The sequence below is a fragment of the Macaca nemestrina genome, chromosome 2, assembly GCF_043159975.1.
Source record: "Macaca nemestrina isolate mMacNem1 chromosome 2, mMacNem.hap1, whole genome shotgun sequence".
Taxonomy (NCBI): domain Eukaryota; kingdom Metazoa; phylum Chordata; class Mammalia; order Primates; family Cercopithecidae; genus Macaca; species Macaca nemestrina.
The window spans coordinates 174,272,052-174,293,044 of record NC_092126.1 but is presented as its reverse complement, the minus strand read 5'-3'; the positions used below and the strand labels follow the sequence as shown (position 1 = coordinate 174,293,044).

Here is a 20,993-nt window from a genome sequence, read left to right as displayed (position 1 = left end):
ACTGCACTTGGCTTATGCAATTCTTTTCAATATTTCATGATAACCACTTCTAAGTATTGGTGACCTATACCTCAGGACTTCAGAAGTAGCATCAGAGACCTCCTAATAAAAAACATGGCATCTTCATTTTGCACACTGACTCCTGCTATTCCCAGCTTCTGGGAGTGCCATTGGCAAATCGTCTTCAGTCGCCAGCCTCTTCAGGGATTGCCTCAATTGCAGAGAAACCTTTCCCATATCTAATGAGTGGTCAGGAGGGCTTCATGGCTCCATGGCTCCAGAGCTAAGCTCCATAGGCTTAACTTCATGGCTCCCGTGCGACCTGTGCAGTCACACAGAAGGGGGCCAGTGCATGGTGTAATATTTCCTGTCACTTTCTTACAATTTGTAATTTTTATTTTTTATTTTTTTTTTATTTTTTTTTTGAGACGGAGTCTCGCGCTGTCGCCCAGGCTGGAGTGCAGTGGCTGGATCTAAGCTCACTGCAAGCTCCGCCTCCAGGGTTTGTGCCATTCTCCTGCCTCAGTCTCCCGGGTAGCTGGGACTACAGGCGCCCGCCACCTCACCCGGCTAGTTTTTTGTATTTTTTAGTAGAGACGGGGTTTCACCGTGTTAGCCAGGATGGTCTCGATCTCCTGACCTCGTGATCCGCCTGTCTCGGCCTCCCAAAGTGCTGGGATTGCAGGCTTGAGCCACCGTGCCCGGCCAATTTGTAATTTTTAAACAAGGAGTTCTGCATCTTCATTTCACACTGGGCCCTGGAGATCATATAGCCATTACTAATGTGGTAGTATAAAGGCCTTGCCATATGAGCTCATCTCAGAGTAACTCTGAAAAGTCACTCGAGCTTCGGAGCTCTCCATGGAGTCAGGTGAGGCAGTTATTGGGCCTTCATTACAGTTTGACTCCATTTCTCTTCCTGCTGAGTCCTGCCTGTTTCCCCTTCCCTCTTCAGGTATTGGTCCCAAGAACTCTCCTTAATAAACTGCCTGCTCACAAACCTCCATCTCAGAGTTTGCTTCCTCGGGAACTCAGTGTGCAACCGTGACATTTGGCTGTGGAAGCTGACCGTGAAAGAGGAGTCAAGGACACCCCTGACATGTTTTGTTTTGACTTAGTGGCTGATGGTGCCATTCACAGATGAGGGGGCCCAAAAGAGGAAACATTTTGGAAAGAAAAAATAATGAGGAGGCCGGGCGCGGTGGCTCAAGCCTGTAATCCCAGCACTTTGGGAGGCCGAGGCGGGCGGATCACAAGGTCAGGAGATCGAGACCACAGTGAAACCCCGTCTCTACTAAAAATACAAAAAATTAACCGGGCGCGGTGGCGGGCGCCTGTAGTCCCAGCTACTCAGGAGGCTGAGGCAGGAGAATGGCGGGAACCCGGGAGGCGGAGCTTGCAGTGAGCCGAGATCGCGCCACTGCACTCCAGCCTGGGCAACAGCGTGAGACTCCGTCTCACAAAAAAAAAAAAAAAAAAAAAAAAATGAGGTCGTTGTATTAGAATTTAATACTTCAGTTTTGTATGTTTAATTTTGATATGACTGAAGGCCATCCAGGTAGAGACGGGATATTAATCTGGAGTTCCACAGAGACATTTGGGCTGGGGTCTTGAGCTGATTCTAAAGAGTGAATGTCATTGTTTACGAACGATAAACAAAGAGGGGGCTAAGAAGAGACAATCTCCATCTAAGAACTGAGCAAAAGGATCCAGCAAAAGGATGGAGAAGGAATAGCTTGGGAGAAAGAAAGAGAGGAGAGAATGTTCATGGATGGAAAGCTGAGTGAAGTGAACTGAAATGAATGGTATTTGGAGGTAAGAAAGGGGAGACCAATGACCCATGGCATTTCATCCTGAAATGTGGCCATGAAAGGAAGACAAGGGACTGGGGCAACTGGAAAGGCAACAAGGTCAAGGAAGAGAGTTTTAAAATTATTTTTGTTAAGATGAAAGACATCTGAGAGTGCTTATTTTGTAAAATAAGACAAAACTGTACACTTTTCATAGAAGAGGCCTGATTAGATTCAGAATGACTGACAAAATTAAGTGATAACTCTTCTGTTAGTCTTCAAATCAAGCCTTCACCACTTTCTCCCTCTCTCCCCTTAAAATAGCGGTCTTGGCTGGGCGCAGTGCCTCACACCTGTAATTCCAGCACTTTGGGAGGCCGAGGCGGGTGGATCACCAGGGCAGAAAATCGAGACCATCCTGGCCGACATGGTGAAACCCCATTTCTACTAAAAATACAAAAATTAGCTTGGTGTGGTGGCACGTGCCTGTAATCCCAGCTACTTGGGAGGCTGAAGCAGGAGAATCGCTTGAACCAGGGAGTTGGAGGCTGCAGTGAGCCAAGATTGTGCCACTACACTCTAGCCTGATGATAGAGCGAGACTCCATCTCAAAAAAGAAAAAAAAAAGTAGTCTTCAGTTGTAATGTTTTCTATGTGGAAATTTTCTGAAAATTCTTCAAAAAGAGTGCTTCTTTTATGCCATAGGAAATGATGAGATCAGTATACCCAATTCATCCTGGTTTCACAGACTTGCAGAGTGGCAAATCACTAGAGGGCAAACATCACACTGCCTTAGAGATGGAGCTGGTATTGGTGAATTCAAGAAGAGCAAAGAAGAGGACCAAAAGGAGGAGGAAGAGGGAAGATTTTAATGCTGTGCAGTGGTGCTCAGGTCTAGGTCAAGAACAATGAGTCTCATATGGTCGTCTCTTGACTTTGGCTATCATGGTAGGGCTTTACTGACAAGCTGGGTAATAACAGGGAAATCCTATTCCTTTTGCTTTCAAAATTTATTTTGTCTTTATTTCACTTGACCCAATTCATTTCTTATTTCAGCAATATTTGTTGAACACTATCATGATTAATCAGGCACACCAGGTGCTGGTGACAAGAACAGTGAACAAAACAGACAAAAATTCTTATAATCATGGAGCATATATTATAGTATGGAGATAAAAAACAAGTGCAATAAGCTAATGCATACAGTATGCTACAAGCCGTAAGCTGTTGTATGTTGTGGAGAAAATAAAGCAGGGAAAAAGGAATCAGAGAATGGCGGAGGGGTTTGCAGTCAGACTACCTGCTTAGCTGCGTCCTGCACAAGGATATTTGGGCAGAGATAAGTATGAGCTGACATCCAGCCATCTTCTGGTGAGAAGGTGCCTTTTTCTGAGTAATGACAGGGCTCCAAAAGCCTCAGGTACTGACCAAAATGTTAATCTCTGCCTTTAAATGGGACACTTTCGAAATGTCCTTCTGGCGATATCGAGTTCTTAAGCTTTTGAACGCGTTGGATATAAGCTTTTGCCAAGGTTTTAAAATTTTATACTATAACTTTAAACATTTTTGTAGATGAGAAAATCACGTATTATAGAATTAAAATCTTATTCAAGTCTAACAACTTTCCATCAGTTGTATTTACTTTGTCTATATGGCCTGGTAGGCTCTTACGGGAGAGGAGTAAATGGGTTGATGAGATTCTCTTCAGAGAATCAGAGTCAGGCTGAGCATTCTTCCATACGTGGCACTGTTGTTGTCTTTGGACTGATTATGTGAAGAGTAAACCCAGCATCTTCCTAGGACTCCAAGGAAAGTTGCATATTCTGTAATTTATAGGGCCTCACAATTTTTCTAATTAAAAATGAATATAACTTCTGCCCTTTTTAAGCATAGCACATATGTTCTGTCTCCCAATGTTCCTTACTGAGAGATAATGGCCTGGCAGTGTAGGCTAATTTCTTGAGTATTTTAAGTTGGAAGCCAATTAGCCCTCCCTATCTAAAGCACATTTTGACATTTTCTTCCCAAGACAAGCCAGTCTTGACTTTCTGCCCCTCTCTTGGTACAGATAGTGCATATTACATGTATTAAATTATAATTATTTTAATAAAAAATTAAGATTACAGTTTGAAAACATAGTCTACTTAGAGATACCAAGTTGTGGAGTGTGCTATGTAAAATGAGTACAAAATTTTCACTGAACATCTTCTTTCCCTTGATACCACTAATTTTTTTTTTTTTTTTTTTTTTTTGAGACAGAGTTTCACTTTGTCATCCAGGCTGGAGTGCAGTGGCACAATCTCAGCTCACTGCAAACTTCACCTTCCGGGTTCAAGTGATCCTCCTGCCTCAGCCTCCCCAGTAGCTGGGATTACAAGCATGTGTCACCATGCCTGGCTATTTGTTTTATATTTTTTATTTATTTTATTTTATTTATTTATTATTTATTATTTTTTGAGACAGAGTTTTGCTCTTGTCACCTAGGCTGGAGTGCAATGGCATGATCTCAGCATACTGCAACCTCCAACATCTGGGTTCAAGCGATTCTCCTGCCTTAGCCTCCTGAGTAGCTGGTACTACAGGTGTGCACCACTAGGCCCAGCTAATTTTTTTTTTTTTTTTTGAGACAGAGTCTTGCTCTGTTGCCAGGCTGGAGTGCAGTGGCGTGATCTTGGCTCACTGTAACCTCTGCCTCCCAAATTAAAGCGATTCTCCTGCCTCAGCCTCCCATGTAGCTAGGATTCCAGGCGCCCGCCACTATGCCTGGCTAATTATTGTATTTTTAGTGGAGATAGGGTTTCACCATGTTGGCCAGGATGGTCTTTTTTTTTTTTTTTTTTTTTTTGAGACGGAGTCTCGCTCTGTCGCCCGGGCTGGAGTGCAGTGGCCGGATCTCAGCTCACTGCAAGTTCCGCCTTCCGGGTTTACGCCATTCTCCTGCCTCAGCCTCCCGAGTAGCTGGGACTACAGGCGCCTGCCACCTCGCCCGGCTAGTTTTTTTTGTATTTTTTATTAGAGACGGGGTTTCACCGTGTTAGCCAGGATGGTCTCGATCTCCTGACCTCGTGATCCGCCCTTCTCAGCCTCCCAAAGTGCTGGGATTACAGGCTTGAGCCACCGCGCCCGGCCGACCAGGATGGTCTTGATCTCTTGACCTCGTGATCCACCCGCCTCAGCCTCCCAAAGTGCTAGGATTACAGGCATGAGCCACTGCGCCCGCCATTTTTTTTTTTTTTTTTTTTGTATTTTTAGTAGAGATGGGGTTTCACCACTTTAGCCATGCTGGTCTCGAACTCCTGACCTCAGGTGATCTGCCAGCGTTGGCCTCCCAAAGTGCTGTGGTTATAGGCATGAACCACCATGCCAAGCCTTTATTTTTGGTAGAAATGGGGTTTCACCATGTTGGCCAGGCTGGTCTCAAACTCCTGACCTCAAGTGACCTGCCGCCTCTGCCTCCCAAAGTGTAGGGATTACAGGCGTGAGCCACCGTGCCTGGCCAATATTTGATTCCTACCTTTTATTTCCCTTGCAATTTCTGTTTTGCTTTGATCAACTGATTTTGTCCTATAAGTTTCTGTGCTCTCTTTTAGTGAGGATGAGTCTATGGCGTTAGCCTCAGAATTATAGAAAAACTCAATTTAGGCCGGGCGCGGTGGCTCAAGCCTGTAATCCCAGCACTTTGGGAGGCCGAGACGGGCGGATCACGAGGTCAGGAGATGGAGAGACGATCCCGGCTAACACGGTGAAACCCCGTCTCTACTAAAAAATACAAAAAAAATAGCCGGGCGAGGTGGCGGGCGCCTGTAGTCCCAGCTACTCGGGAGGCTGAGGCAGGAGAATGGCGTAAACCCGGGAGGCGGAGCTTGCAGTGAGCTGAGATCCGGCCACTGCACTCCAGCCTGGGTGACAGAGCAAGACTCCGTCTCAAAAAAAAAAAAAAAAAAAAAAAAGAAAAACTCAATTTAAAATTGTTAAAGGAGAAGATAGAAAAGGACATTAGCTTGTATGGAAGAAGAGGGTTTGTCATTCTAACCATTCTGGAGTGGATGAAAGTTAAATGTGAATTAGAATTATTGAGTCTCAGTGTCTTTTTTCTATTTGTGCTATTTCTCTCTTCCGCGCCCGGCCACATTTTCTTTGTATCTACTGACTAAGGGATACAGATCTTCTTCCAATACAGAGTGTGATTGCAGCACAATTACAATTGAAACAAAAAGGAGAAGCTGACTTTGCTGAAAATATGCCATATTCATTCTGAATTCCTTTAAACTGCAGCACATATGCTTGTAATCATGACAATACGAATTTGTAAGAAAAGGAAGAGAAAAAAGATCTGCCTTCCTTCCCTGCAAAATGGCATCACACATGACGGTCAGAGACTGAATGTACAAATAAATGAACAATGGTTGGACCATATATAAAAAAAAAATAGAACTCTGAATTATGCAGCAACCTGCCTTGGAAACTAACTTCTTTATCTACAATAAATAGTTCAGGACGCCAACCTGCTACAAGTTGCGGGGACCCACTTGAAACACGAGAGTTGATATGAAGATTATTTTAAACTGAAGATATCTGAGATTCAACAGATACAGAGGATAGCATCCTTGGAGCTTGTCTTATCTGATTAACAGCAGCAACTTCTGAAAAATGAGGCTACATAAATCCCCTCTCCTGGGGAGTTTCATGGCCATGAAGAAGACGGAAAGACCACCCACATCTGCATAAACAAACATTATAGCAAATTTTCTTAACTCCTGTTTGTTCTCCTAAAAACTCATTTGTTTTCCTAAAGAAACCTATTTGTTCTATGAGAGCCATTTCTGCCCTCTCCCTTTTCTCTACTAAATTACGTATATGAACCTCTAACTTCAATTAGCAAGCTACTTCTTCGTTGTATGCGAAGAAAACTTTTTTTTTTCCTTTTTAATCTTTCTTTCGTCAGTATAGGCCCCAGGTACTGAAGATAAGAAAAGAATATAGAGAAGTTTTTCTTCTGACAGATTTGCTGGAAGCCAGGTTGCTATCGCTAGTAACAATCCAGGAAGCTAACGGATAACTTCTGTAACAACTGGCCCCACACGGTCAGGACTTGATTAATAACTGACATCTACCCTAATTTTTGTGCCTACATCCAATTTAAGACCAAACAGAGAAAGCGAAACATGCACCCCTAACCGATCATGCAGTATGCCCCTACTTCTGTTTAGCCCGCTTACAGCTTCTCCATGGCAACAGCCTCCAATCAGGATACACCTGAACCCTTCCGTCCCCACCCACCACCCCACTATAAAGTGTTCTCATTTCTCTGCCTTTGAATCACTGCCAAAACACAGCGACAGTAGTTGACTCCCTTGCAGTATAGCAGGCTGTGAAAAAATAGCATTTGCTTTTCTCATTTGATTGGTCATTTATTTCTATAACCATGTGTTTCATTCATGCAATTCAGAAGTTTCTTTGGAATAACTTGTACAGTAAACTAAAAAATATTTATTTGCTATGATACTTTCTATATATTTTCTGCTTATTTAAGTTCCCACTGAGGTTTTGAAATTCTCCCTGATGCTGGTAGTACAAAAATCTTATTTGAAGCAAATCAATTAATCCTGAAGATGACTGAAAGATCAATATGAGATAGCTGCAGATAAACCAACTATTCTCTAAGCTCTAGGACACCTTTGAACAGCACAAACATTCTGCATTTTAATACAAGTATTTACACACTGATTTCAGTTGCAAAGAAATGAGAAACTTCAATTATAAAAAGCTTGGGACTATGAAAACCCAGCATTTTGTCTAAACATCTTTTGTTGTTGTTCTTGTTTAAAAAAGAAGGCTTCGGGCCTGGTGGCGCCCACCTGTAGTCCCAGCTACTTGGGAGGCTGAGGCAGGAGAATCGCTCAAATCCAGGAGGTAGAGTTTGCAGTGAGCCAAGATCATGTCACTGCACTCCAACCTGGGCGACAGAGTGAGACTCCATCTCTGGGTGGGGGGTGGGGAAAGGCTTTCAGACATTTTGTAAAGTTTTAAATTTGAAGCATCCTTTGTCAATAGCTCCCCTATCCTCCCCCCACACACATGTGCACACACCCTACCGCCACCGTCACTAAAAATTGAATAGAGAGTAAATGTCCCAGCTTAGCTAAGGCTAGAGCAATTAAAATGTCATTAGATACTAGACAGATTAATATTTATGCTAATGATCAACACAAAGAGATTTGGGAATCAAGCCATGCCCTCAACTATTCTGAAGTGGGCTAGTGCAAATGGACTCAGGCCCTGGAGCAAAAGTTGGGGCCAGGGGCCATGGTGAGTGCTGGAATACATCACAGATATTATATTTTATTGTATAATTAAGTTGCTAGTTCAGTGGTGAGAGGCTGAGGCATGATTTAGAGTAACTGGTGATAGTCCTCCCTGGGAATGCTCCAGCCTTAGCTAACCTGGGGCATTTACTTTCTATTCCCTTTCAGTGGTGGTGGTGATGGGGTGTGTGTTCTGTAAAAGAAACTGATAATTTGGTAGATAGATAATTTTTGTAGAAAGCCACAAAATGATCTTGTGAGTCTCTTCTAATTTCCAAATGCTTCTGATTTGCTTTCATTCCTGGACGTCTAGTCATATCTCCTTTGTTATTAGTACTTCTACTGTTTATTTAGAACTGAAATACATTTAAGTATAACTAAACATATGTAAAATATTATTCATGCTGGCTATTTTTTTTTCTCCTAGAATAGTAATTAAAAAAACAAACTCAAAAAGTAAAGTGAAAACAGCATAGGCTTTGTAGCCAGACAGACCTGAGTTTGATTCTCCACTCCACCTGCATGTAATGATTATTTATGGTTCTGGGGCAGGTCAGCTTTATGTTGGCATGTCAGCAAGTTCAGAGCCTATGTGCACCTTATTTTCGTGTGTGTGTGTGTGTGTGTGTGTGTGAGAGAGAGAGAGAGAGAGAGAGAGAGAGAGACAGACAGACAGATAGACAGTGTCTTGTTCTGTTGCCCAGGCTAGTGATGGTGTGATCTCGGCTCACTACAGTATTGACCTCCAGGTCTCAAGCAATCCTTCTGACTTCAGCCTTTGACCTCAGCCTCCTGAGTAGTTGGGACTACAGGTGCATGCTACAGCACCCAGCTGATTCTTTGTTTTTTTGTAGAGATAAGGTCTCACGATGTTGTCCAGGCTAATCTTGAACTCCTGAGCTCAAGCTATCCACCAACATTGGCCTCCCAAAGTGCTGGGATTACAGGCCAGAGCCACCACACCAGGCATTTTTATCATCTTTTAAATCGCTATAAAATATTTATCTTCCAAAGGTTTTGATAAAAATTAAAACACATAGAATTGTTCAAAGCAAATAGTAGAAGAGAAGTTTAGTTTTCTTATGTCCCTCTCTAACTCCATCTTTTGGTCTTACAAAAGATGTCTGCTAACTTTCTTTTCTTTTTTTTTTTTTTTGAGACAGAGTCTCGCTCTGTCGTCCAGGCTGGAGTGCAGTGGCCGGATCTCAGCTCACTGCAAGCTCCGCCTCCCGGGTTTACGCCATTTTCCTGCCTCAGTCTCCTGAGTAGCTGAGTTCAAGTCTCAAACATCAATTGCCTCATTATAACTAGGCCCTCGTAACCATTTATTCTTTGGGAAACTCAAGCTCACTTTTTTGAGGTTTGGTTATTTTTTTTTTTCACCGCGGCCTTGTTTTCATTTCTACTGCCTGGCAGGACTGGGAGGAGATGGCAGTACCCAGCTACATGCTTCACATCCACTGGTCAAAGTATAGGCTTGTTCGTAATGGATTATACTGAGAAATAGAGCAAATGACTCTGTGTTCTGTGACTCCTGTCCCTCCATACACCCACCTGCATAATTCCTGTCACGGCTATGAACTATGAAACTTTATAGGCTATGAGTTTATAGGTTTCTTTCTTTCCTTTTTTTTTTTGAGACAAGGTCTTATTCTGTCACTCAGGCGGGAGTGCAATGGTGTAATCACGGCTCACTGCAGGCTTGGCTTCCTGGGCTCAGGTGATTCTCCCATCCTAGCCCCCTGAGTAGCTGGACTACAGAAGTGCACCACCACACTTGGTTAATTTTTTCGTATTTTTGGTAGAGAGAGGGTTTTGCTATGTTGCCCAGGCTAGTCTTGAACTTCTGGGCTCAAGTGTTCTGCCCATCTCGGCTTCCCACAGTGCCCATCTCGGCTCCTACAGGTGAGCCACCACGTCCTTTTGTGATAAAGCTAATTAAGCGAGAGCAATAGAAAAAGCAATAGAGAAGGCATTCTCTCCCCTGCCCCCATTAGTTATCACTTAATTAAAACTATTCCCATTTTCTAGATGAATAAATTGAACCTGTTGACAAACGTGTACGGCTGCTTTGAAAGGCATGGGAATGCCTTTAAACCTTAAGCATGTGCTCCATTTTTTTGGTGTTAAAACATAGTGCTCATGCCTGTAATCCCAGCACTTTGGGAGGCCGAGGCAGGCAGATTGCCTGAGGTCAGGAGTTCAAGACCAGCCTGACCGACACGGTGAAACCCTGTCTCTACTAAAAATACAAAAGTTAGCTAGGCGTGGTGGTGGGTGCCTGTAATCCCAGCTACTCGGGAGGCTGAGGCAGGAGAATCGCTTGAACCCAGGAGGGGGAGGTTGCAGTGAGCCGAGACTGGGCCATTGCACTGTAGTCTAGGCAACAAGAGTGAAACTCTGTCTCAAAAAAACAAAAACAAAAACATAGCTACTTATCTGCATTATCACAACATGAAGTTGAGTACACTCCAGCTAGCACAGCCATTTTTAGTGAACAGTTTCAGCCTGGATCATAATTCCCTCAGGCGCAATTCTTTAGGTTTTAGCAGCTTAAGTGTACACAGTATAGAGAAGGGCTTTGTTTGGGGCTTGGAAAACAGGAAATCATTAGGCATCTTTAAAATGTTCAGAATATTTGAATGAATGCAACTGCACTGCAACTTGCTAATGTAAAATATTAGATGAACCCTAAGTAACAACAACAGCTTGGAGAGACTCTAATAGTTCCTCTTTAATTTTGTTGCTGACACCTGGCAACATTTGGAACTATAAATAGAGTAGCAGGGACAGGGAAGAAAGCCAAAGAGATTTCCTGTTGCTGTCTCAATACATAAAATGAGGTCTTTAAAGAAAGAAGAAGAAAAATCACATCTGGAAAAAAATCAGGGGCCCATTCTACTGAAAAATGCACCTGCTATAGGCTCTAGCAGAGTATATTGTAGTTTAAACACCCTGAATTCTGGTTAGATTTATAGGACTTGCCATAATTATGCGTGAAGCTGCAGGAAGCTGCTTAATTGTTCCAATATTAAAACTTGATTTAGACCCCCAAGACTCCAGGCTATAAAATTAGGGTGCAGGAGCACTGCCTCCTCTATTTGGGTTTCCATTCCCAATTATCTAACGTTGGATAAAGCAGAGGGAGTAGAACAAAGAAGGGAGGTAGAGGGTTACAAAATGGCCTTGACTGGGCCCTGGGTAAGGATCTAATTAGTGGCGTCAGCAAAGTAACCTATAGCCAGAGGATATTCTAAAAATTCTGCTTAATAGATAGACTATTAAATTTACTACCAGGCAGACAGAAACAGAATCTCTGCCTCTGTCTCATGTGAATTGGCTTCTTCCTTAATTCTCCCTCTTTCAGAAATCTAGGAATATATGAAGCAGAAATCATGACTTTTGGTAGACTGAATCATCTGTTAGCAATTGTGAAGGTGTCAAGAGCATAAACCGAGAACATTAAGCAGACTGGGCTTCAGTCTCAGCCCTGCTTCCACTAGCCTTGTGATTTTTTTTTTTTTGACGGAGTTTCACTCTTGTCTCCCAGGCTGGAGTATAGTGGTGAGATCTTGGCTCACTGCAACCTCCACCTCCTGGGTTCAAGTGATTCTCCTGCCTCAGCCTCCGGAGTAGCTGGGATTACAGGTGCGCGCCACCATATCTGGCTGGCTAATTTTTTGTAGTTTTAGTAGAGACGGGGTTTTGCCATGTTGGGCAGGCTGGTCTTGAATCCTGACCTCAGGTGATCTGCCCACCTTGGCCTCCCAAAGTGCTGGGATTACAGGCGTGAGCCACCGCGCCTGGCCTAGCCTCATGATCTTACTTTGGCTTCCCAAGTCTTGGTTTCCAAAAATCCTCACCTCATAAATATGCGGTGAGAATTAAATAAGATGATCCCCATCAAGAGCCTAGTGTAGTGCTGATGCTTAACCCCTTTTAGTTTCTTCCCTTCCCCTGAATACTGAGACATTTATTTTTTGGATAAATTTATTTAAGTTTTTTTTTTCTTTATTATTTTAACATTGCTGTAAGTTAGAAGAGAAAAAAAAATCACAATGTTTTCTTACACGGGGGAAACTCCAGCCATCTCAAATTTAGGAGTAAATTTAATGATGCACAAGTCTAAAACATTTCTCTATAGCCAAGTTTCTAATCCTTGTCTTGTACCAAAGGAGTCTAAGAGATTCGAGCATAATATTCAGCTATTTTAATAGGATTTCTAAGACTGTGAATTGGCTTATTAAACAGGAAGCTCCTTCTTTTCATGCTGTGGTTGAAAGTCAACAATTTTTCCTGAGGATTACAGAATTATCTTTTATACTGTATTTCATAAACTGTTATAAGAACTAAGGAACTCAATAAATGTTAGATATTGATATCAAATGTGAGTTTTCTTCTTCTTCTTCTTCTTTTTTTTTTTAACACAAATGTATTAAACTGTGAATCTTTAAGTTTCTCTATCCAAGTCATTTATCCCAACTTAGTCTAGCAAAAAAAAAAAAAAAAAAAAAAACAAACAAACTGAAAAACTCACAAAATCCTTTATTTGCAAGCGGTCAAGCAAAACCAAATTGACACAGAAGAGGGATACCCTCTTCTTTGCGACATTTTCTCTGCATGTGACCCAGCCTGAGCAGGACTCTAGCTTCTATCAGTTTTCTTTTATTAACCTCTGATAGCAGCCTCCACACTAGTTGCTCCAAATCAAATCTTTCCATGCTATGGAGCAGTAAAAGATTCTGTGTGTCACAGAACTTTGCAGGGAAAGTTTCGGTGCATCCATACGAGAAGAAAAGTGATGTTTATTACCATATGTTATCAGTGTTGAGACACACATTTAACATTTCTGAAATTGGGATGTGTCTAGGGCATCATATATGAACGATCTTACCGTCTAGGGCATCTTACGTTAATTGTCAGCTGGGTAGATGTGACTAGTTGCCGTTGCCCAGGTATGAGAGTCCTACATTGTTAGGACTTGTTTCGCTGTTGTTGCCCAGGCTGGAGTGCAATGGCGCAATCTCGGCTCACTGCAACCTCTGCCTCCCGGGTTGAAGTGATTCTTCTGCCTCAGCATCCCGAATAGCTGGGATTACATACCTGTGCCATCACGCTTTGCTAATTTTTTTGTATTTTTAGTAGAGACAGGGTTTCTCCATGTTGGTCAGGCTGGTCTCAAACTCCCAACTTTAGGTGATCCGCCTGCCTTGGCCTCCCAAAGTGCTGGGATTACAGGCGTGAGCCACCGCGCCTGGCCGAGAGTCCCACACTATTATTCCTGGTGGAGTGACTGGGAAACTGCAACTCCTCAGCATTGCAACCAATGGATCATTTCAGGAACATTTGAGAAAGACTATAAATCCTGGTTGTGGATTAGAAATCTTATACTGACACTTCAGTGAGATGAGATAAGTCCCCAGAGATCACAGTGTTCTTTTGCTCTGATGGTATAATGGACAAAGTTGGTGGAAAAGCTTGGGCATCAGTAATACTGAGTTGAAAAGTAATTCAGAAAATCCAACCTGTGAATGTGAGGAAATATTAGGAATATCTTGACCAATTTATTTTACTTACATCTTCCTTTTAATAAAAGCACAAGAATGCATGTAGATGGTATTTAAAGCCATGAGATAGCATGAGATCACCAAAGGAGTGAAGACAAAGGAGGAGGCGGGCACAGTGGCTCACACCCCTAATCTCAGCACTCTGGGAGGCTGAGGCTAGCGAATTGCTTGAGCTCTGGAGTTTAAGATGACTCTGGGCATGAACTGATGAAATTCACATGGTGAAACCCCATCTCTACAAAAAATACAAAAACATTATCCAGGTGAGATGGTGTGTGCTTGTAATCCCATCTACCTGGGAGGCTGAGATGGGAGGATTGATAAAGCACGTGAGTTCAAGGCTGCAGTGAGCCATGATCCAGCCCTTGTACTCGAGCCTGGGAGACAGTGTGAGACCTTCTCTCAAAACAAAACAAAACAAAACAAAACAAAACAAAACATCAAAAAAAAAAAAACACAAAAAGCCAAAAGAGTTAGGTATCCTGAAAGCTAGGACAGAAAGCATTTCAAGAAGGGGAGAGGCATCAGGTTAGTCAAATGCTTCGAAGAGGTCAAATATGATGGCTGAGGATTGACTAGTGAATTTAGCCATATGGATGTTACTGAAGACCTGATAGGTGCAGTTTGGTGTTTGCCGTGGGGCTGGCCTAATTGTAGTGGGATCTAAAGAGAATTCTAGGGGAGGAATAGCAGACTGGGAGTATAGATAATTATTTCAAAGAATTTTCCTGTTTTGTATTTGTTTATTTATTTTATTTTTATTTTTTCTGAAGACAGAGTCTCGCTCTGTCACCCAGGCTGGAGTGCAATGACACGATCTCGGCTCACCGCAACCTCCGCCTCCTGGGTTCAAGCGATTCTCCTGCCTCAGCCTCCCGAGTAGCTGGGACTACAAAAAACTGCTACTACGCCCAACTAATTGTTTTTGTATTTTTAGTAGAGACGGGGTTTCACCATATTGACCAGGCTGGTCTTGAACTGCTGACCTTGTGATCTGCCTGCCTTGACCTCCCAAAGTGCTGGGATTATAGGCGCAAGCCACTGCCCCCAGCCAGAATTTTCCTGTGTTTTTAAAAAAGAAGGCTGGGCACAGTGGCTTACGCCTGTAATCCCAGCACTTTGGGAGGCCGAAGGGTGGGGGGGCGGATCACAAGGTCAAGAGATCGAGACCATCCTGGCCAACATGGTGAAACCCCATCTCTACTAAAAATGCAAAAATTAGCTGGGCATGGTGGCTTACACCTGTAGTCCCAGCTACTCGAGAGGCTGAGGCGGAAGAATTGCTTGAACACAGGAAGTGGACGTTGCAGTGAGCCAAGGTCATTCCACTGCACTCCAGCCTGGTAACAGAGCGAGTCTCCGTCTGAGAAAAAAAAAAAAAAAAAAGAAAGAAAAAGAAGAGAAATGAGAACATAGCTAGAACAGAAGTAGTTTTGTTTTTGTGTATTGATAGCAAAACAGAGTGTTGATAAAATTGTCCAACTGAGGCTGGGTGTGGTGGCTCACTCCTGTAATCCCAGCACTTCTGGAGGCCGAGGCAGGCAGATCACCTGAGGTCAGGAGTTAGAGACCGGCTTGGCCAACATGGCAAAACCATGTCTCTACTAAAACTACAAAAATTAGCCGGACATGGTGGCAGGAGCCTGTAATCCCAGCTATTCCAGAGGCTGAGACAGGAAAATCACTTGAACCCAGGAGATGGAGATTGCACTGAACTGAGATTACACCACTGCACTCCAGCCTGGGTGACAGAGCGAGACACTGTCTCAAAAAAAAAACATAACGAAACAGAGCTGCTGAAGTCATTTCTATTTTAGAAAGGTTGTAGGCATGAGTTTTTCTACATATTAACGACAATTTATGGTAATTTGTGAAATGTTTTTCTGTTTCCAGGAGGCAGAGATTGCACTGAACTGAGATGGTGCCACTGCACTCTAGCCTGGGAAACACAGCAAGACTTCGTCTCAAACAACTAAAAAAAAAAAATTGTCCAACTGAAAGAGGAGAAAAAAAATTAGAGAGGAGAGATTTGCCTAGGCTGGTGCAGGTTGTAGTGGGCAAGTGGAAAAATTGGGTTTCGTAAGGAGCTACTGAAAATTCATTTTTCAGACTTGCCAATCATGTTTTGTGCCATTCTCTCGTGTTCTTCTCTTTGCCCGAGTCCATTCTGTCTTTCATTGATAGCAACTCCCATTTTTATCTATTCAGTAAAGTGTTTTTTTTTATCCCAGCTCATGAATTCAGAAATCTCCCTCTCCTCTGAATTCATTGCTCTTGTAATCTGTTCCATTAAATAGATTATTAGTCATTTTTTTCTATGCACAGCTGTCTTTTTCATTAAATTGTAAGCCCCTTGAGAGTAGAAATCATGCCCCGCCTATGGTAAGTACCCAGTAAAGCTCGCTGACTCTGTCTCTGCCACTTTCACTGAGAATGATTTCCTTCCTTATAATCCCCTAAGGAGAAAAGCCTATTATTACTCTCCAGGTGAAGGTCCTTCATGTGTTAAAAAGTACTATTAAACTGCTGCTTGGTCTTATCTATTTCATTCTTTATTTTAATTCTCTGTTTTCTTCTCTACTTTTTAAATTCTGTTTTTGGTTTCTTTCCTTTGGCACCTCTCCACATGCATCTCTTTTTGTTTTCATTCTCCTTTTTAAATGTTCTTCCTTTGTTCCTTTATTCCTCTGTGAGTTTAACTGGGGAATCAAAGACGTGTGCAGAAGATGGGAACCCAGAACAGATTGAGGAGTAGCTGCTTTCTACCAGAGTGAGGACAAAGTGTGGGGGCGCTGACCAGATCGTGGAGCAGGGGGTGTGTGGGTGTATGCGTGTGCGTATGTGTATGTATATGTGTGTGTGCATGTGTGTGTTTGTGTATGTGTGTTTATGTGTACGTGTGTGTGTTGACATTCCAGGTAAAGGGAAGAACGTGTAAAAAGGTACAGAGATAAAACCATGACATTTTGTCTCATACATAGTTAGATATTTATTCTGTAGCCTTCAAATATTTGTTAAATGAATAAATCAATGAGTTAACTACTCTCAGAATGATCAATCAATTTTTTTTCTTTTTTTTTGAGACAGAGTCTCCCTCTGTCACTCATGCTGGAGTGCAATAGCACAATCTCGGCTCACTGCAACCTCCGCCTCCCAGGCTCAAGTGATTCTCCTGCTCAGCCTCCCAAGTAGCTGGGATTACAGGCATGTGCCACCGTGGCTGGCTAATTTTTGTATTTTTAGTAGAGACGGGGTTTTACCAGGTTGGCCAGGCTGGTCTCGAACTCCTGACCTCAGGTGATCCACCTGCCTCAGCCTCCCAAAGTGCTGGAATTACAGGTGAGAGACACAGCACCAGGCCTCAATCAATTTTTTTCTGTCAATGAGGGCTAACCACTAGTTTTCTTTCTATGTAAACACAGGCACACGCGCATCATTTATTTATTTATTTATTTATTTTTAAGGAAGCTTTAGGGGATTTGGGATAGCCTTTACTTTTTTTTTTTTGGGACAAGGTCTTGCTTTGTCACCCAGGCTGGAGTGCAGTGGTGATCCTAGCTCACTGCAATCTCTACCTCCCTGGTTCAAGTGATTCTCGTGCCTCAGTCTCCTGAGTAGCTGGGATTACAGGTGCACATCACCACGCTTGGCTGATTTTTTTTTTTTTTTTTTTTTGAGACAGAGTCTCAGTCTGTCGCCCAGGCTGGAGTGCAGTGGCGCAATCTCGGCTCACTGCAAGCTCCGCCTCCCGGGTTCACGCCATTCTCCTGCCTCAGCCTCCTGAGTAGCTGGGACTACAGGCGCCCGCCACCGCGCCCGGCTAATTTTTTCTATTTTTAGTAGAGACGGGGTTTCACCATGGTCTCGATCTCCTGACCTTGTGATCCACCCGCCTCGGCCTCCCAAAGTGCTGGGATTACAGGCGTGAGCCACCGCGCCCGGCGCTTGGCTGATTTTTATATTTTTAATACAAATAGGATTTCACCATGTTGGTCAGGCTGGCCTTGAACTCCTGGCCTCAAGTGATGTGCCTGCCTCGGCCTCCCAAAATGCTGGGATTACAGGCATGAGCCACTGTGTGTGGCCCAGGTTCATCTTTAGAATATGATTTTAGTTATAATCTGTTCACTACCCTAAATTCCCAAGCAGTAATAGTTAATATTAAGTCAACAAGTATGTGAGACAATAGAGCAGAGTGATAAAAAATTTATACTCAGGATCCATATGCCAGTTCAAATCTCAGCTCTGCCACTTGGCAGCTGAGTGACTTTTGGACAGATCACTTATCCTCTCACCCGTTTCCTTACTTGTAAAATGGAATTAATAATCATATATATTTCAGCGGGTGGTTACAAAGGTTCAATGACGAAAAGTCTTTAGGAATCCTAATCTTAAATCTAAATCTAAATGTAAATCAATATAAATCTTTTTTTTTTTTTTTTTTTTTGAGACTCAGCCTGTCGCCCAGGCTGGAGTGCAGTGGCACAATCTCGGCTGACTGCAAGCTCCATCTCCCAGGTTCAGGCCATTCTCCTGCCTCAGCCTCCCGAGTAGCTGGGACTACAGGCACCTGCCACCACACCCGGCTAAGTTTTTGTACTTTTAGTAGAGACGGGGTTTCACTGTGTTAGCCAGGATGGTCTCAATCTCCTGACCTCGTGATCCATCCCTCTTGGCCTCCCAAAGTGCTGGGATTACAGGCGTGAGCCACCGCACCCGGCCTAAATCAATATAAATCTTAATCTTAATTTTTAAAAAGATGAGTTAACTGAGGTTTAGAGAAGTTAAACAGCTTCCCCACAGCTATCCAGCTAGTAAACAGTTAGGGTTTGGTTCATCTTTACTACATAATCTGTCCACTGTACTGGTAGGAAAGACTTAGACAATAAAATAAGTTGTCTCTACTAATTTTTTTTTTTTTTTTTGATGGAATTTCACTCTTGTTACCAAGGCTGGAGTGCAATGGCGCAATCTCGGCTCACTGCAATCTCTACCTCCATGGATTCAAGCGATTCTCCTGCCTCAGCCTCACCAGTAGCTGGGACTACAGGTGCCCACCAGCATGCCTGACTAATTTTTGTATTTTTTTTTTTTTTTTTTTTTTTTTGAGACGGAGTCTCACTCTGTCACCCAGGCTGGAGTGCAGTGGCCGGATCTCAGCTCACTGCAAGCTCCGCCTCCCGGGTTCACGTCATTCTCCTGCCTCAGCCTCCCGAGTAGCTGGGACTACAGGTGCCCGCTGCCTCGCCCGGCTAATTTTTTGTATTTTTTAGTAGAGACGGGGTTTCACCATGTTAGCCAGGATGGTCTCGATCTCCTGACCTCATGATCCGCCCGTCTCGGCCTCCCAAAGTGCTGGGATTACAGGCTTGAGCCACCGCGCCCGGCCTTAATTTTTGTATTTTTAATGGAGACGGGGTTTCACCATGTTGGCCTGGCTGGTCTCAAACTCCTGGCCTCAAGTGATCCGCCCGCCTCGAACCCCCAAAATTCTGGGATTACAGTCGTGTGCCACCATGCCCAATGGGGTTTTGCCATATTGGCCAGGCTGGTCTCGAACTCCTGACCTCAAGTGATCTGGCCGCTTCGGCCTCCCAAAGTGTTGGGATTACAGGCATGAGCCACCGTGCCCGGCCTCTATTCCCATATTCCTCTCCCTTTTCATCATAATCCTGAAGGAAGAAGTCTAGAAATAAAAAAAAAAAAAAAATGGAAGTAAGGTTTTGGGGGCGCGGGCTGCAGCTTTCACTGGGCACGTGGTGTGAGCAGCCTGAGCCCCTGGCTTACTTACGCAGGGCTTTCTTCCCGCCTGTGCTTGGCGCTGCTCAGAAATGCGCTCTCCTCTTGCACCGCCTGCTGGGCTCACCACTAGGCCCCTCGGCTCCGAGGAGCGGAAATGCTGTGTGTTTCTAGGGAGGGGAAAATGGAACCCTCCACCGAAAGGCAACATCAGTCATTTAACATTTTGGCAACGAAAACTGTAAGTCATGAGGCATTAGATGGAGGTATATACAGTGCAATTCCAACAGAAAAAGTGGACGGAACATGTTGTTACGTTGCTACTTACAGAGATACCTTTGGGCTTGATTAGATAGAAAACCTAACAAACAACCTGTTAAAAGATTTTAAAATTTTCTACATTCAGAAGAAAACTTCAAAGAATTTTCTTGGAATGTTGAGGAGTACTTCAAAGCTACTCCAGAGTGCTGGATAGCAGCAAAGGAAACAGAAAAATTAAATAGGAATCTGGTCCATGATGAAACATGGACACATTCCTGGTTGGGCACCAGAAGAGAAAAATTACAAATAGCATTACTGGCATTCCTTTGTGGTTAATTATGAATTTGCTCTAGTACTAAAGCATCATCCTGAGGATCCTAGGCTTTTGGAAATTAGTGTAGTGCCACTATCAGGTCTCTTGGAACAAATATTGCGGCTTATAGGAACAAATATCAATGGAAACCCATATGGGTTAGGAAGGAAGAAGCATCCACGATATGTTAGACCACATGGACCATTTCAAATAAGAAACCTGCCTACATTGGGCTGGGTGTGGTGGCTCACGCCTGTAATCCCAGCACTTTGGAAGGCTGAGATCAGAGGATCACTTGAGGTCAGGAGTTCGAGACCAGCCTGGCCAACGTGGAGAAACTCCGTCTCCACTAAAAATACAAAAATTAGCTGAGCATGGTAGCGGGCTCTTGTAATCCCAGCTACTCAGGAGGCTGAGCCAGGAGAATTGCTTGAACCCAGGAGGCGGAGGCTGCAGAGAGCAGAATTGCACTACTGCACTACAGCCTGGGTGACAGAGCGAGACACCGACTCAAAAAAAAAAAAAAAAAAAAAGAAAAAAGAAAAAAGAAAATAAACCTGCCTCCAGTGAAGCACAATGATCTGTTGTCCTGGTTTGAAAGCCGCAGAGTAGGTAAAGTGGAAGGAATAGTATGGGATTGCAGTGATGGCTGTTTAATTAAGGTCCATTACCATCGTCTATCGTCTTTGTTTACACTGGCCAACTGCAGATGTTTATATGAATTCAAAACCAGTTCTTATCAATATGAAATTTAACAAATATGACTATGCTTTTAGTACTGTTTAATAATTTTTTTAAATCAGAAATTTAGTAGGCTTAAAGATACAATACTTGTCATATAAAGTGCAATTAAAATTAGTTTTATTTATTTATTTTTTGGAGACAGGGTCATCCATGCTGGAGTGTAGTGGTGTACTCACAGTTCACTGCAGCCTCGACTTCCCAGGCTTAAATGATCCTCTCACCTCAGCCTCCTGAGTAGCTGGGATTACAGGGGCGTGCCACCATGCCTGGTTAA

At 43.3% G+C, this 20,993-nt stretch overlaps 1 pseudogene; it reads left to right on the top strand.

Annotated features, from left to right (window-relative positions):
• Positions 1–19,558: 19,558 nt before the first annotated feature.
• On the top strand, positions 19,559–20,761 carry LOC105477598 (RNA ligase 1 pseudogene; annotated as a pseudogene).
• Positions 20,762–20,993: the final 232 nt, after the last annotated feature.